This window comes from Cibotium barometz, chromosome 10 (assembly GCF_041138505.1).
Source record: "Cibotium barometz isolate CiBa-2024 chromosome 10, ASM4113850v1, whole genome shotgun sequence".
Lineage (NCBI taxonomy): Eukaryota > Viridiplantae > Streptophyta > Polypodiopsida > Cyatheales > Cibotiaceae > Cibotium > Cibotium barometz.
In genome coordinates, this window is record NC_141055.1 from 22,417,558 (window position 1) to 22,423,557 (window position 6,000).

The following is a 6,000-nucleotide window of genomic DNA, read 5'->3' on the forward strand; positions in this document are numbered from 1 at the left end:
GTATTTCCTTATGATTTCCAGGACCTTGCGCACATGATCTTCATGATCTGCAGCATTCTTTGAATATACCAAGATATCATCAAAGAAGACAAGAACAAAATCATCCAAGTATTCTATGAGAATATCCTCCATAAGATGATTAAATGCCGCTAGGGCATTAGTAAATCCAAACGGCATGACTGTGAACTCATAATGCCCATAGCCGAGTATTGAATGCTATCTTTGGGATGTCCTGTTCCTTGATTTTGATCTGGTAGTACCTAGACTTGAGATCTATCTTTGTGAACATTTGGGTCCCACTTAACCGATCCAGAAGTTCATCAATCCTACGAATAGGATACTTATTTTTAATTGTTAATTAATTTAGTCCTCTGTAGTCAATACAGAGTCTTAATGTTCCATATGGCCATACGCACACCCCAAGGTGAGACACTGGGTCTGACAAATCCCTACTCTAATAGCTGTCTTTACTGCTCCTTAAGTTCTATGGCTTTAGGGGGGACTGGCATTTTGTATGCACGCTGGGCTACTGGCTGAGCTTCGGGGGTTAACTCGATCTCATGATCTACTTCGCAAGATGGAGGCATCTCAATTAGCTCTTCAGGGAACACATCTACATACTCACTTAACCACTCTGGTTCCTTAGCCTTGCATTTTAGCCTTGCATTTTATGTCTACCGGATTCAGGGTTGTTGCAAGATCAGGGTGTCCAGGACTGGGACAATGCTTGGAGAGCAAATTTTGGGGGGCAAGGTACTTAAAATGAGATCAAGCAAATAATAGAAAATACGCTTGCCCTTAAATTAACCCAATATAACTTAAATTAATATAAATTAGTCTAATTAATCAAAATTAATCAAAATATGATGAAATGATAAACAAATGATCTTTCCATACTTAGAGTGATCCAATTTATTTTTCCATAGATGCACCATTACAAGTACACTAGTCTCTATAGGTTTTAGATGATTCACATCAAAAATGTAATTTTACTAGTTAAATTATTAATATTTACAGGCCTTCTGATAGTCTGGAAGAATTTTGAAAAAGAGATCATTAAAAATCCAACCATTGGATTTGTAATTTTTACTAACCACCACATTCTACTAATGTCTCAGTATCTACCCACTCTTTTGATCTACAAGATTGAGGATTTTAAGTGGTAGCTATTGTGGGTACAAAAAGTGGCGTATATTATAACACTTTAAAGACCTTGAAATATTTAAAGAAAATAGACAAATATCTTAAAATTTTCTTAAAAAATCAAGTTAAGCTCCATATTATGTGAAGATCTAAGGTACAAAGTGGGAATCTCATATGAGTTTATATGTAAAAGATATTAGCATTTTATGAAATCAGTTCAAATTTGGGACAGGGTGTATACATTGACTTTGTACCTAAGAAAATGAGGACTTTTGACTATCTAATGCTTAATCAAACTATGCAACTATATTTTCAACTTTGAATATGATGTTTCAACAAAAGAACTTGAAACGAAATTCCTTCATTTACTAGGAGAGATAAGCCACTAAAGGTAAACAAATGCCTATTTTTTTACTGTTTACAGGGTGCCTGAGTGGACAAAACTAGGCACCCTGATCTTGCAACCACCCTTCATCTTATAATAACGACATAAATAGCTTGCCTCTTTTTGAGCCCTTTTAATAGTTTAGAAGCCTTGACTAGTTGAAGCACTAGGGATCCGAAAATTCCAGTTCCTTAAACATTATTCCTGTGAAGGTCAAGGAAAGAGATGGTTCCTTTGTGACAATGAATATCATCTTGATTCTTATGGATCCAATCCATTCCAAGGATTCCATCATAGATTCCCAAGGATAGGACTCTGAACTAGCACTCTGTTATATTCCCATCTAGACTAAATTGAATAAGGTCTGCCTCAAGGTGTGTGAAAAGAATCTTTCCATTGGCCAATTCCACTTGCATAGGTTTCTCTTATTTTTGATTTAGGACTAACTTATGCAGACATCCTTGGGAAATAAAAGAATGAGTACTGCCTGAATCAATCAAAAGCTTGAATTGCTTACCCTGGTACTCTTTTGGAGTCTCGAGGACTGAAAAATTGACAGTTATTCTATTGCTGCATAGATCTATCCTTTTTCTTCTTCCACTTCATCAGCTATAGTGATAGCTCTAGCTTCTGCCTTTTGAGGTGGAACTCTCTCTTTTTGGTTACTCCAATACTGGGAGGGAGTTCGGAGACTGCTTTTTTGCATTAAGGCTGCAGGCTGAGCTGGCACTCTTCTGGGGTTGCCCTAATTTTGGCTTGGGGGACCCTGATTGGTGGACTGATACGAAGGAGAATGTCTCTGAATTCTGGGACCTTGGCTTCCTTGGCCCACAGAAGGAGATGGGAAATCCTTGAGCTGGTGCCCAAATCCCTGACATCCAAAGCACATGTTCTCACTTCAAAGCTCTTCCCTTTGCATTCTTGAGAGATCCGGAGTTCTTGAGAAAGAACTTCAAGGGAAAGGTCTTCCTTCATTCCTGAAACTTCCTGTCTCCAGATTCTTGTTGGGACCTTGGTGTCTCTTTGGAGGCGGAAGGTTAGAAGAACTTCCTGGTGTCTGGAATCTCTTGAAGGATGAGGGAGCTGGCTTTGGGACTTTCACAATGAAAGCTTTGGCGAAGTCCTTTGCCATTCTCACAGCTTCTGCCATTGACACTGGCTTGGCATTCTTGACTAGTGTGTCTAAGGGTTGATTCATTCCCCGATCAAAGCTACTAAGGAGTCTGTAGATTTGGCAGGAAAGTCTCAAATTTTGAGGTGTTGAGTGATATAAAATAACATGATCCACACTCGAGGCCTCACCCCCGCAGATGTTTGGACGAGAGACTAGCCCGGTGATTCCTCCAAAACCAATCCCGAAAAAACTCCCCTCATCATGCGGAAGGCATGGGCGATTCCGCCATGGGAAAATCTTCTAACGGGGGAATTACTCTAACAAGTCAAAGTCTTAACTAGTTAAACTGATCTGACCGAACCTAAAGTCACATGGTCAGATCAAGAACAGACTTGCACTTGGTCCATGGAATCATCGCTTTTTTCCTCCATTAACGAGGCAAAGTCGCTGACCCCCTCCCACAGAAGAAGGTCTTCTTAGGACTTAATCTAACTAACATAACTAATCACATCTTAATTGTTTCGCAAGAATCCTCCGGCCCACGGGTTAGCCAACTGCTCGACCATTGTATTGGTGGGATTCTTTTATAAATATTTGGTTGTGTTTTGTCTGGGTACCAAGGAAAAGAGTTCCTAGGCCCCCTAGCCAGCGATTCATGCAAAAATTAAGGTAGGCATACCACGTACACACCCAATATGAAATTACCATTTATAACAGATTCGACTAGCTTTAAAATAATCCTTCAATAGAAATCATAATATTACTGATCATCATCCTCCAAAATTCTGAGTCCATTGTATTACAAAAAATGTGTCCTCTAGACTCTCTGTTTGAAGACCAGCTGGCCAACCAATGGGATCCAGTATCAAAATTTGATTCACAAAAATCTTTCCTTTAGTCCATCCGAATCCTCCTCAAGGCATGCATGGCTATCCTAGCAACAACTGCGAGCCTGTGCATCACTTGGTCAGAACACTCTAGGATCCTCCTTAGGTGTCCTAGCACTTCAGGGACCGCTTCGTCGATCCTCGTCGCCCATCGTACCGAAAGCGCACCATTTTAACCGTAGGCTGGTCAAGACCTCGGTAGGCTTTGCCCGCACGAGCGACGTCCCTCGACATTAGGAAGTGAATGGGGTCTTCTTGGGCCCTTTAATTTGCCCAAGCCTAATCAAGGTGATTAAGGAATAGCCAAATCGGGTGTTGCCATGTGGACTGAAATGTTGGGTTTGTAAGAGAGGTGTAAGAGTGGTCAAAGGGTGCACTTTTCCCCTGACTGATTGTCCAATTAGATTCTTGGTGATCTCGGTCAAAGGAAAACTAATTCAACGGTAGTCTATTCTTTGTATTTAGGAACTTGAATTGGTCTCACGAAGTGTTTGCTTGATTCAAATCGAGAGATGGACAAGTAGGTTTACTGTCCATCTCTCTCGTAGTCTAATCATTCGATTTAGTTCTAACAAGGATTTCCTTCAGATAAACATCTATTTTGGATAAATACCAATTTAGTGATTTAACCACATAAAATATCTAAAGATATTATTTCTACCATTTAATTTTTCAACCTTAATTTCCTAGGTAGAATTATGGTGAAAATTCATCTTTTGACACCAAAAATTAATTCAAATCTTTCTTTACTTAAATATCAAAAAAAAAATCTTCTTTTAACTAAATACCAATATCCTTTTTTTTAAAAGCTTAAAATTCCTCTTTTTCTCATTTAGTGAGTGCAATCCAAATGTCATGGGAATTCCTCTTTCATCATAAAATAAATCTATCTAAAATTTCTCTTTAAATTAAATAAAAATATTCAATATTCCAAATATACTAGGAATTCTCCTTTTTCCATTTAAATGATTGAATTCCAGATATGATGGGGATTCCTCTTTCATCATTTAAATTTATAAATGAATAAAATAATTTTAACTAAAATTTCTCTTAAAAATTAAATAAAAATATCCATTAATTTGAATATGACAAGAATTTGACTTTTTCCATTTAAAAGATTGAATTCCAAATATGATGGGAATTCCTCTTTCATCATTTAAATTTATTCATGCATAAAATAATTTATCTAAAATTATTCCTTTAATCTTAAAAAAAATATCCATTATTTTAATATTTCAAATTTTCTCTTTCTCCATTGGAATACATGAATCTCCATTATCATGGTAATTCCTCTTGTCATAAAAATTAAATTACTAAAAATTTCTATTTTTCTCTAATTAACTATTTATGCATAAACATTAAAATTTAATTTTCCATGGATATGATGAGAATTATGGTAGGAAGTTCTCTTTTCACATTATGCATAAAAATGATTTATGTGTTAATTTCTAAAATTTTTGCCATAGCTCCATTGCTATTACTGATAATTTTTAATAATTTTGAAAAGCATAAGACTTAGTAATACACTTATAATAGATTAACTATCAATAGATCTAAATCCAATTTATGGATATAAATCATAATTTTATCATAATTTATGTAACATAAAAGCATTAAAAAGCTATTTATTTAGCCTCTAGCTTGACTAGCATAGAGTTTGATTTTAGAATTGAGAATTGGTCCATGAGAAGCATCATTTGAATAGAGAATTGGTCATAGGAATGACCATTCTTTAGGGGAGAGAGAGATATACTTAAAAAACATCCTAAATTAAGCATAAATGTAAACTTTTTATGATTAATCATTATAACTCATTAGAGAGCTTCATTTGCATTGAAAAACCATTCATTTGAATACTTCTCAAGCTTGAGAGGGGTTGAGAAGTGAAAAACATTTAGAATATTAAAGAGAAAACCATAAAGTCACATCTCTACCTCTTGTTTTGCTTGCGCCTCTATTCTCAAAAGAGGCCCCCAACCAATCAATTGGTTAGTATGTTGAGAGGAAAGCTCCAAGGAAGGTTGAAGAGAGAGAGAAGCTCCAATCTCTCCAAAATGTAGAGGATTTTAGGGGATAATAGAAAATATGCTTATTCTAATCTAATATTGGCATGGTCTAGTTCACAGATGAGAATACAAAAGAATGAGGGTCTATTTATAGATGAGGGAGGCCACTAACCGAGTCCAACTAAGTTCTAGAATTTTCCAGCTTCAGTAGGACAAGATTTGGACTAGTTTGGCTCTCTTTTTGATTTGGTTTGATCCAGGAGAGAGGAGAGATAAAGTATCTTAATATTTTCTGATTTGAAACTCATTCACATGTGTGAAATAGGTGCCTCCTTGAAGGCTCTCCCTTTCCTTGCCAAGGTGTCAAGACTGTATGATTACTCCAAAATATCTCATTTTTTAGTAATATTTCATAATTTTTAACTAATAAATCTTGTACTCAGTCAACTCTTCATCTTATGTAGG